Here is a 12573-nt window from a genome sequence, read left to right on the forward strand (position 1 = left end):
AACACCCCAGTACTCAGATGTTCCTAGGAAATGAAAGACATACCACTGTTATCTTTTTTGTTGAAAGGAGAGTCAATTATTATGCAGGCTGAGAAGGGTTCCCAAACTTTTGCTCTACATATATACACACACGATGCTGGGAAAATTGCATCACAGAGGAAGGTGACTATGTTGAAAAGTGATGTAATTTGTTTTTGAAATTCTTAATAATCAAAGTTAAAAAAAAAAAGTGTGGAAACATTTTGAACGGCCCTCGTGTATATATTATCTCTCTATTATAATAAAAAAATCCTGGTAAGAGACGAGACTTATCATCCTGGGACGAACGTGACTTTTTCAGGAAGATACTTTCGCGTCCCACAAGATGAGACTTTGTGCCAAGAGATTTAACCACACCCGGGGTCGGAAATAAAACATAAAGACTAGATGACAAAGTAGAACATCATAAAGAATTCAAAAACATTGGCACAATACACTTGCAGAGCAGGTTAGACATAATGAAAGTACTAAAATTCGAAAGTCTCAAAAAAATGATAGTAAAGATCGCATTAGCACTAACAAATGGAAATTATTACTCATTGAAATAATGGAACAGCGAAAAGAGATCGAATATATTGTTCAGATTTAAACTTTAAGTCGGAGACACGCACAGTAGATCGTTTAATTTGTATTGCCATCATGGAGAAGTAGTGTTTCTTCCCAATGGTTGGTGAAAGTGAAATCCACATACACAAGCGGCAGAGATGCGAAGTGGCTGGCACATAGTGCAGGCCGGGGGAGTTGGCGAGCAAAGCGAGCAGGGGGCGAAGCCCCCTAGTGTGTGTGTGTGTGTATATTATATATATATATATATATATATATATATATAAATAAAACCTTGGACTTTGTTACCTAAAAACTTGAGAATTACTTCTCTGAGTGATACCCGTGCCTCTGAAACCTGGTCGTTAATCGCACCATCAAATTCTGCATCAGAGATTGTTTTTTCAAAGATCAGGACGGGCAAAAATGCCCCCTTTCAATTTAGCCTCAGACAAACTTTGGGCACAAATCCATTGAATAGGCTCCATCATTTGAGAGGATTTTGATAAACTGCTTCATTGAACCAAGCTTATTATGAAGCTGTAGTAGCAGGCACCTTATCTGGATAGACCAAGTGTGGTCTGATAATGTTTTTGGGACGAAGGTGCAGTATTTTTTTTTTTTTTTTTTGTCAGTCAGTTCTTGGCTCTGCTGTCCCACTTCTACTGGCTTCATGGGCTGCTACCTGCTGCTGGGACTCATCACCATGGTCTATCACAGCTATATTATTATTATTGTATATTATGAATTCATCAACAAATATAACTGTTTTGCTTACAACATAGATTTTAATAATAATTTACTTTCATTTAATATTTTCTTTTAAAATGAAAAGGTGATATTTAATTAATTATAGTACAAAGCAATAAAAATTATAATTGACAGCTAAAAAATGTCTTTTGTGAAAAAATGTTACACGATCGAGAAAATTTGTTTCTATTTTTGGATTCAGTGCCCAAAAACATACATAAATCACATGAAAAAATTAAAACTTTTTTTTCCAAAGCATATCAGTGATTTGACACTGTCCACCCACCCATCTATCCAACTGCCCAGTGCTTCATTTTACCGAGCTGCTTAAAACAATTCAGGGTCACAGAGTACAGGAGCATTTCAAGGCACATTCACACATCTGCCCAATGTGACACATTTAAAATCATCAGTAAATCTGCAATGCACCTCTTTGGGAAAAAGAAGCAAAATCGCAATGCATTTAGGAAAAGGTAGACTCCACATATTTGATTCCACTATGCTTGTTCTGTAGTGTGCTGTTTGCATTTCTTCATTTGTACAGATCACCACCCACTAATGCTGGGCATTGAGGATGCTATATTAAACAGAATGTGATGAAGATGGCGGCAGTGGGGCCTTTTCTGCAGATGATGCAGCTTCAGTTAATAATGCAGAATGTGCTTCAGGGGTTTTCAGCAGCACAGTGTGGCGCTCTGCTTACAGATCATGTCATTATAACTTGTGTAAGATGGTCAACAAAATGATTGATATTTTTGCATTTAGCACACTGTTCAAAGATCTGAGTCATGTGATAATGTGAAGAGCACTATATAACAGAAAAAAAAATATTGTTGTCTAGGCAACAATGTTCCTCATGCTGCTCCTTCACTGTTTATTAGCCCTTGTGCACCTGGGGACTAAAAAAAAACCCGCCAACAGACAGGAGACATTCAGCTTTGTGCAACTGCAGGACTACTACCATTGTATGAATTCATTCATTATTTAATAATAGATGTGCAGTGTGGCAACCACATATGCATGTTCAGGAACATGTGAGGTGTCCTTGCCAGCTGGGGGGGTGCAAAGTACCTGGCCTACAGAAGCTTCTTGAGGTGCCAACAAAGTGAAAGGAAAAGTTTGAAAGTGAAAGGAATCTGTGGCACAGGCAGACAGACAGACAAACAGAATGAAAAGGACTATAAATGATTGATAGATATGGTATTATAAGATAGATAGACAGACAAAAATTGGTCAGAACTCATTGATCAATGTTGTTAAGACACTTGTTTACAATACTGTATCTTTATGGCAAAAGTTGCCCTAATTTCATACCTCAAAGTGTCTTTGCATCTAGAGCTGCCAAACATCTTATCTCCATTTAAATTCATACTTTGTTTCTTCATGTCTGTCAGTCTTTCCTTTACTGTTGATAAGACAGTTGGCTGGTCCGGGCCGCCCGCCCGTCCCATTTGCTTAGTCTGTGTTCAGTAAAGTAACAGCTCTGTCAAAGACAAGACCCTCAGGGAGTGCCTGTGTGTGTGTGATTCTTGTGGCGCGGCTGGCACATTTAATTGAATGGAGGGAGGAGATGTTAAAAAGAAGCTCTTCACCCTCCCAGCTCTTTTCTGCCCTATACAACGTTCCGTATCAATTTAAATAGACTCTAGGGTCTCACTCATCAACTTGCCATCTCAGGCCATGGAAAGTGGGACGGGCTGTTCTCTTTTGTCCCTTTTTTATATTTCTCCTTTAAAATGAAATTATTGAAATGTGATTAAACAAAACAGCATGCACTTTTGTCAAGAGTTCACACGTGAAATTAGTGACTGCTTAATAGAGTTCTTGTTCTGCCAAACTGATGTGTCAAAGTAACATGTCAGATTTTCGTGACTTCCATGAGGAGGAGGAGGTGAGGCAGCCTCCTCAAGGCCGTGGTGTAGATTCTTAAAGAGTGTGAGAGTGTATGTGTACATAGGACAAATGACAATTAGAAGAACCATACAGGTATACAAACTGTAGCTAACTTTAACAGTAACATGATGAGATAAAAAACACTTATTTTATATATAAAACATTTTAACATTTTATGATGAAGAACTACACCTACATTCATTAATTCATTTCTATTAAGCCCAGTGCATGAGATCAGCATGGCTGAATTTGCTATTCTATAACCTCAAGTAGAGGCTGAACATTAGACTGCACATGAAAATAAAAAACCAGTTTGGGTCAGAGCAAGGTCTCTTTTGGATTTCACTATTGCCATGACAACGCACCAAGAATGCCTTGAGGATGCACTAGTCAAGGACTCAAGGACTGTGTCTGTGATGTGGATGTGAGCAACACTGGAGCACCACAAGGAACAGGCCTGTCTCCTTTTCTCTTCACTCTGTACACCTCCGACTATAAACACTGCAGCAGGTCAAGTCACTTGCAGAAATTCGCCTATGATTCTGCCCTTATGGCGTGTATTGATAAGGGGGAGGGATGAGACACAGGAGAGTAATTAGGAGGAGAACTTTGAGAATTGTCTGCAACTCAGCATCAGCAAAACCAAGGAACAGCTTATTGACTTTTAATGCACGAAATAGCCTGATCACTCCCTATTCAGCGAGTGGATATGGAGGTGGTACACTGCCACAAGTACTTGGGGTCCACAACAATGACAGGCTGTTCTGGTCTAGGAACACAGAGGAACTAGAGATAAAAGGGAAGTCGGGCTCTTTTTTACTTAGGAGATTGTATTCCTTTACTGTGGGTAGTCACATCCTCTACGTATTCTACAACTATGACGGCCAGGTGTGGTGGGTTGGGTAGGTAACATCACTTCAAGAAAGGTGCACTGAATTAAAGGTGCGGATTAAGAAGACAGACACAGCAGTGCAGAAGACAATGAAAACTGAACCAATGGTCAAATGCACAAATTGTCTATGACACACCATCCTTGAACAAATTATTCAACAAAAGTCTGTGAACAACACAACTGGGGCTCGTTCATACCAATGGCAATGCTGCTTTATAGTGCCTCACTGTAACTGTGACTGCTCTCTTATACTCAGCCAAGTCAGAATTTGTCTTTCTTTTTAGTAATTAGTTGTGTTTATTTGCCGGGGCTTTAATATTTATTGAGTTTCAGCAAAAAGCTGAATTCCCCCCTTGGGATAAAATGAATACTATTACTTAATTATTTGTTCTTGTGAAAAACTAAGTTTGTGATACAGATATGACAACGACGTGATACTCATAATAAAAGCTGCTGGAAGCCCTGGACCGTCAGAAACAATCTGAGGACCCACAGGAATGACATCACTGCAGGCCTGGTTAGTCACACAACAAATCTTAATAATGTTCACTCTATACTAACAATTTCAGTCATCTGCAGAGGTACAGTGCCCTTCACAAACTTCAGGGGAAGACTTTAGGCCTTAAGCTGAAGTCTGAAAGAGAATTGTACTCCATTATAATGAGTGTCATTGAATACACAGTTTGTCTGAAGTTATATAGCAGTAGACCAGTGGAAGGTGACGGGTCATCGTCAGCGTTGATTTCCTTTTGTCTTGTAAGATGGCATTCATTGGATTCACACAAGGAGACAACAATGTTTACTTCTTCTGAGCTAACCAGCAACTTCTAATACAACTAGGCAAGACACAACGATTGACCAAGGATCCTACATACCTGGGATAATCAAAAACAGCAAGACAGATTCGGACTTTGGCAACACGTCTTCATTCAGCTTTGTGCATGCAAAATTAAAACCAAACTGACCCAAAAGGGCCCCAAGAACAGAAAGTAAGATGCTTAAATAAGTCTCTAAGAAAGCCCAAGAATTTCATCATGGGACCTCCAGGTAGCTCTTGACACTGTGCATGAGTCTACCATTAGAATGGAAGCTGCACAAATGACATTTATTGTAAAATGGAGGTGTGCCAAGAAGAATAAAAAAAAAAATCAAAGCAAGACTAAAGTCTGCCCATGAACACCCTTGTAAAGGACAGTTACTTGTAGAACAATGTGTTCTGAACAGACAAGGCAAAGATATAATTATTTGGAGACAGTATCATAAAACATATGTTTTTCATAAACCAAAGAGAGCAATTGGCCAGAAGCAGCTGTGGGGAACAGCCCAGTCACAGACAGGTAGACAAGATGGTTTCACCACACACGCGTTTATAATACATTATTACAACTCTCAGTGAGCACAAACCCAGTGCCGCCTCCACTCCTCTCCTCTGAGCTCCGTCCTACTTCCACGCCGACTCTTGCCATTGACTGGAGGGAGGCGGCCCCTTTTATACACCTCGGATGGGCTCCAGGTGCTTCCCGACACTCTTCCTGCCGACACTCCCTTATGTGGCGGAAGTGCCGGCTGCACAACCGGAAGGACTCCGGGTGTCCCTGCTCCTTCTCCCCCCAGCACCTTCCGGGTGTGGGCGGGAAGTGCTGAGGCTCCAGGACTCCCAAGGCATTAGGGGGCGCTCCCTGGAGGTGGCCAAAGGGCCCCCTACAGGGTAAGAGCTTCCATGCTCTGTACCCGTGGCCCCCAAAGCAACCACGCAGTCGCCCTCCTGTGTTTGGAGGATGGGCACAAACCCTCCTCTGGTCCTCCTGGGCATCCTGGCCGGGCATAAACCCAGCCAGGTGCCACACAGCTCAGGGTCTGAGCAACTCACCATCAAAAAACCCACTAGAAATTCTTTACTTAAGGATAATAGGATAGCAAGCCCTGTCAGGAGACTGAAATTCAACCCAAAAGTGGACCTTGCAACATGACAACCACCCTCAAGATATTGATAAATCGACCAAGGAAGAGCTAAGTCAAAACCTAGGATCTTCTGTCTGTGGGGGATTTGAATTGGGCTGCACACACAAGACACCCCTCAGATATTGCACAGCTTTAAGAATTCTGCAAGAAGGAAGAGGAGAAGGAAACACTTGCTCCCAGCCATGTCCGAGACATCTAGACACAGTTCTAGGAAATGCCGACTTGAGGGGGACAATACCAGCTGTTGCAGTTAATAGAGTGCTTTTTCCACAGATGGAAATGGCTTGTTTGCTCATATTTCGTTGAATAAATTATCACAGTGTCAAATTTTCATTCAAGGTACATCAACTTTTATCAAAAGAAGCTATTTAAAAGAAGATCAAATCTTAACATGTCCACTTATGTTTAAAAAAAGAAAAAAGCATTTTCATGGGTGTAGTTACTTTCTTCACAGGGACTGTAGTTTAATCTAAAACTTCAGAGGTATGTCCACTGCCACAATAAAAAAAATAGTTTAGAGACTCCATGCTCAAACTGCTGCTGCTTGCATCAACCAACTGCCGAGGTTTTACCCAACAGAGGCCACTACTGTGTGCAATCAGTCATGTTCTCGACCAACAAATCTCTCCTTTGCTCTTGGTTTAGAATCGGTTCTTCTTCCGGTCTAACCAGTCCTGTATGCCAGTTATTCACATAAACTGAACTGTGTGTCCTAGTGACAATTTGTCACAAATTGTATATATAATAACAATAATTTATTAAACTCCAGGCTAGATTTTCTGCCTGAAATAATTCCACTGAATACTCTGATCCATGAAGTGGTGACCTGATGGGAATCTAATAATAATAATAATAATTCCTTGCATATATATAGCAGTTTTCTCACTACTCAAAGCATTTTACATAGTCAGTGGGAAGCCACTTTACCCACCACCACCAACTGTGCAGCATTTACCTGGATGATTGCAATGGCTGCCATTTTTCTGCAGTACACTCACAACACACTACCTATTAGTTGGTCAGTTTGGGACAAGGGAGGACTGAGGGGGCAGAATGGCATGGATAAGGTGGACAATTTTGCCAGGATATCAAGAATACACTGTACCATTTATGGAAGCGGCCCAGGGATCTTTTATGACCACAGAGAGTCCAGACCTCGTTTTACAATCTAACTCAAAGGACTGCACCATTTTTAAACAGCACAGTGTCCCCCGTCATCCCACTGGGGCATTGGTATTCACATACAATCCACCGGGTAAGTGTCCCCTTCTGGCCTATCCAACACCTCTTCCAGCAGCCCAAACTTTCCTAGATGGTCTCCCATCCAATTACTGGCCAGGCTTGAACGTGCTTAGCTTTCAGATCGATGACCTGTTTTGAATTGCAGGATGCTGGTTAACACACTAGATGAACATTTTCTCAACCAACAGAAGATAGTCTGCACCACACTGGGTGAAGAAAGACAAATGTGTCATCCCATATCATAAATGAATCTGGACAAAGTAAATATGCTGTCACTTTCACATTTCACTCTCAGGGGAAATGAAGATGCATACATGCAACATGTTAGGCCAGCAGCAGTATCTGATTTCTCTATGGAAGAGAAAATGGGCACACAGACAGGGTTGCTCACTTCATCTGTTTATGTATTTGTGTTCTTTTAATGTTAACATATGCACATTTGATGGGTTTACATATGGCAGTGCTGTTCTGCTACAGTTAACACCTGTATTTTGTATGTTTACATATGCTTAAGCTATTCTAATGTTAATGTAAAGAGAGCTGAAAGAGCTAACAGTAAATAGTGCTGACAATATTCTATTCTATTTATTAATGGTATTAATAAGATACCAGATAAAACTGCAAAATTTTACTTCATTTTTTTTTTAATGGCAGTGGTTTGCATACTCTGAGGTTCAATAAAAATGCCTATTTCAATCTAACATGTGCCTAAATAATTTTAGTGTGTATAAGTACATTTTCAGCATATTTTAACAATTCAGAGATAATACAGAAGACTGAGACAATTTTGGTCATTAACCAAGATAGGAAATTGTCAAGCTTATCCATCCCCGACACCCAGATATACAAACATATTTATCTACAGTCTTCATTCACTCCTCCATCCACCCACTTCTTTTTTATACACTGTATATTTACAAGTTTCATTAAAATGAGTAAATTACAAATCAGTAACACATTCACTACTGCATTTTATTTAATTCAGATCATATACTGATTCTCTGCCCATCTGGGGAGCAGAGAGAGAGAGAGAAATAATAAGGATTAATATAAAGTAATCATGCAACGCTACTGAAATATCCAAGAGGTTTGCAATGGTGCAGCATGTTCAGTTAATTGAGGACAACACTGAGAAATGCCTGACAGATTCTAAAGACATTTAAACTGTTCCTTGTTAAAGGGAAACAGCCATGATTTTCAATCTTTTATTAGCGAAAAATACTCTTTCAATGATGTCATTAGTCTAGTATTGCACTGTACGTGTGGGACTCAGAAATCCTAAAGCAGTGCAAAGCCAGCTCAGCTCCAGTTCACAGAAGGAACACCAGAGTATAAGGGGAGAGAAAAAATAACATACATCAAGGAGATGGAGTAAACTACACAAGAGACGGTAACTTGACACGGACTCTAACAAAGGCTACTGGACATAAGAAGTAGGGCTAGTCATTGTTGACCCACGCCATCACCACTGTCAAAAATAACACCTCAGTTTTAGGTGGATTCTGCAAACGGGGGTTCAAGTCATTCAACTATACATTCAAACAACTTTTGCAGGTTAAAATGTAAAGGTCTTAAGAATCTTGCCCAACTGGTGAGACCCCACTCATCCTCTTTTCACTCTCCTGAAGCCAATTAGGCCCCAGATTATAAAAGGGATGCAAAAGCTATTTGACAACTTACTGAACTTAATGAATTAATTACCAACTTCATGGAAAAAAAATTATTTATATATATATATATATATATATATATATATATATATATATATAGATATAGAGAGAGAGAGAGAGAGAGAGGAGAGAGAGAGAGAGAGAGAGAGAGAGAGAGTACTTTGCAAAAGTTTTAGGCAGGTGTGAAAAAATGCTGTAAACAAAGAATTCTTTCAAAAATGGAAGTGTTAATCATTTATTTTCATCAATCAACAAAATGCAGTGAATGAACAAAAGAGAAATCTAAATCAAATCAATATTTGGTGTGACCACCCTTTGCCTTCAAAACAGCATCAATTCTTCTAGGTACACTTGCACACAGTTTTTGAAGGAACTCGGCTGGTAGGTTGTTCCAAACATCTTGGAGAACTAACCACAGATCTTCTGTGGATGTAAGGCTTCCTCACATCCTTCTGTCTCTTCATGTAATCCTAGACACACTCGATGATGTTGAGATCAGGGCTCTGTGAGGGCCATACCATCACTTCCAGGACTTCTTCTTTACGCTGAAGGTAGTTCTTAATGACTTTGGCTGTATGTTTGGGGTCGTTTGTCCTGATACAGAATAAATTTGGGGGCCAATCATACGCCTCCCTGATGGTATTGCATGATGGAGAAGTATCTGCCTGTATTTCTCAGCATTGAGAACACCATTAATCCTGACCAAATCTCCAACTCCATTTGCAGAAATGCAGCCCCAAACGTTCAAGGAACCTCCACCATGCTTCACTGTTGCCTGCAGACACTCATTATTGTACCGCTCTCCAGCCCTTCAACGAACAAACTGCCTTCTGCTACAGCCAAATATTTCAAATTTTGACTCATCAGTCCAGAGCACCTGCTGCCATTTTTCTGCACCCCAGTTCCTATGTTTTTGTGCGTACTTGAGTCGCTTGGCCTTGTTTCCCACGTCGGAGGTATGGCTTTTGGCTGCAACTCTTCCATGAAGACCACTTCTGGCCAGACTTCTCTGGACAGTAGATGGGTGTACCTGGGTCCCACTGGTTTCTGCCAGTTCTGAGCTATGGCACTGCTGGACATCTTCAGATTTCGAAGGGTAATAAGCTTGATGTGTCTTTCATCTGCTGCACTAAGTTTCCTTGGCCGACCACTGCGTTTACGATCCTCAACGTTGCCCGTTTCTTTGTGCTTCTTCAAAAGAGCTTGAACAGCACATCTTGAAACCCCAGTCTGCTTTGAAATCTTTGACTGGGAGGGACCTTGCTGATGCAGTGAACTACCTTGTGTCTTGTTGCTGTGCTCAATCTTGCCATGACATGAAACTGTCTTCACAACCTCACCTTGGTAGCAGAGTTTGGCTGTTCCTCACCCAGTTTTAAGCCTCCTACACAGCTGTTTCTGTTTCAGTTAATGACTGTGTTTCAACCTACGTGTGACATTGATGATCATTAGCACCTGTTTGGTAGAATTGGTTGATCATACACCTGACTAGAATCCTACAAAATCCCTGACTTTGTGCAAGTGTACCTATAAGAATTGATGCTGGTTTGAAGCCAAAAGGTAGTAACACCAAATATTGATTTGATTTAGATTTTCTTTTGTTCGCTCACTTTGCATTTTGTAAATTGATAACAATAAACAATCATTATTTATATTTCTAAAAGCATTCTGTTTACAGCATTTTTTCACACCTGCCTAAAACTTTTGCACAGTACTGTATGTATATATATATATATATATATATATATATATATATATATATACATACACACATACATGCATAACATGTTGTATACTTTTTATTTCAATAGATAGATAGAACTTTATTTGTCCCCACAAGGAAATATGTCTTTTTACAGAAGCTCTTTAGATAAAGAAAATACGTAAACAGGTAGATAAATAACTACACACACACACACCAAAATGACTATAAAGCAAGAAAATTACATAGAAAGAAAACTTCTGAATTGGCTGTCACAGTCACAGTGAGGCATCTACCTATCTATTTTTTCTATTGTACTTTTGTCAACTGTTCAGTGGAGACATGCATGTAAGAATGTTAATTACATTACATTACATTACATAACTACAAATGACAATAAGCTTATACCTTGAGTCGAACTGGATGTTTGGGGGCCTGCAGGGCAATGACAATTATGGTTTTCCTTATGTTCATATTGATGTTCAATTTGTTTGAGCGCCACAAAATCAGATTGCACACCACTGACTTTGTTATAGCAATAAATTCATTTATTTTACTTTCTTCGCAATAAAGGTGGTCAGCATTGCTGTATTACGGGCTAAACTGCTGCCCATTAAAGAATTAAAACAAGAACAAACAGAACTGGGAAGCATGCTGACTCCACACACAACACATTCACAGCACATCTGAGATACTAAAGCTACCGATCATATTTATTATTTTAATGCTGTTGCCTCTCATACCTAGAATTTACCATTCAAGTCCCACTACAGTCAGTGCCCTATGCACAGTTGGTACATTCTGCCCAATTACCTGTGAGTTTTTTTTTCCAAGGTACTTTGGTTTCCTCCACATCCCAAATTTCTCATATTCACTAATTATTGTATACTGGCCCTACTTGACTGTATGTGGCCTACAATGATTTCCCTGCTAAAATCCATTACTGAGCTCTAGTACCACTGACCAAAAAAAAAATGTCTCCCCACACAGTCCACAACTAAAACAAGCAGGATCAAAAAAAAAAAAAAGTATAAAATATAATAAAATCAAAGCTTATTTTATAAGTGCAGCCAGGATGTGAGAAGCTCAAGAAATACCTCGTTTCTGTTGTCAGTGGACATTACGGTACGCGGAACGTAATCTTTATTTGCTTTTTATCTCAGGCGCTCATCAACAGATATTGCATTCTACCCCGCTTTGCCTAAACAGAGTCGGGTCCAGTCAGCCAGTCCTGCCAGTTAGAAAGTTTCTCAGGCTCTCCATCTAACTAGAGGGTGCAGCACAGACTTGAACTGAAAAGCATGGGTTATGTGTGCATGGAGGGCATTTACTCATAAATCACTCTCTAGAATGGAGCTGTTTGCCAGAGTAAAACACAAACTGCTGCCAGTTCACCAACTTGTAATCCAACAACATGCATCTAAAAGCTTTTGTGAGCACCAGAAGTCAAAGGCACTCTTCTATTTTCTGGAGATGTACTGCCTCAAATTACTTTGACTATCGGATGACAGGTAATTTCACTTTGCTGAGTAAATAACAGAATAAATGGTAGTGCTAAAAAGTTCCCAGGTAGAGAATATTATGGACTTGCCAAAATTATCCAAGGCACAATCTTAAATAGCAGTGGTTACTGTTATAGAGGATCACATCTGTAATGTTGGCTGAAAACCACTAGGAAGTAGCATCTCTGACCCAAGACACAGGTTTAAAAAGCTTCTTATCAAGTATAGAAAATCAGAGGCACAGCAAGACAGATGACACAGTTTACCCCACATCCAGTGCTGTATCTGCTAAGGTTTGTCCATTGTGCTTATCATATTTTATTGCACTTCTGTCCAGTAAAGCCCTCCCTTAGCTGGTGATTATGTTACACTTTTCAT

This window comes from Erpetoichthys calabaricus, chromosome 18 (genome assembly GCF_900747795.2).
Source record: "Erpetoichthys calabaricus chromosome 18, fErpCal1.3, whole genome shotgun sequence".
Taxonomy (NCBI): domain Eukaryota; kingdom Metazoa; phylum Chordata; class Cladistia; order Polypteriformes; family Polypteridae; genus Erpetoichthys; species Erpetoichthys calabaricus.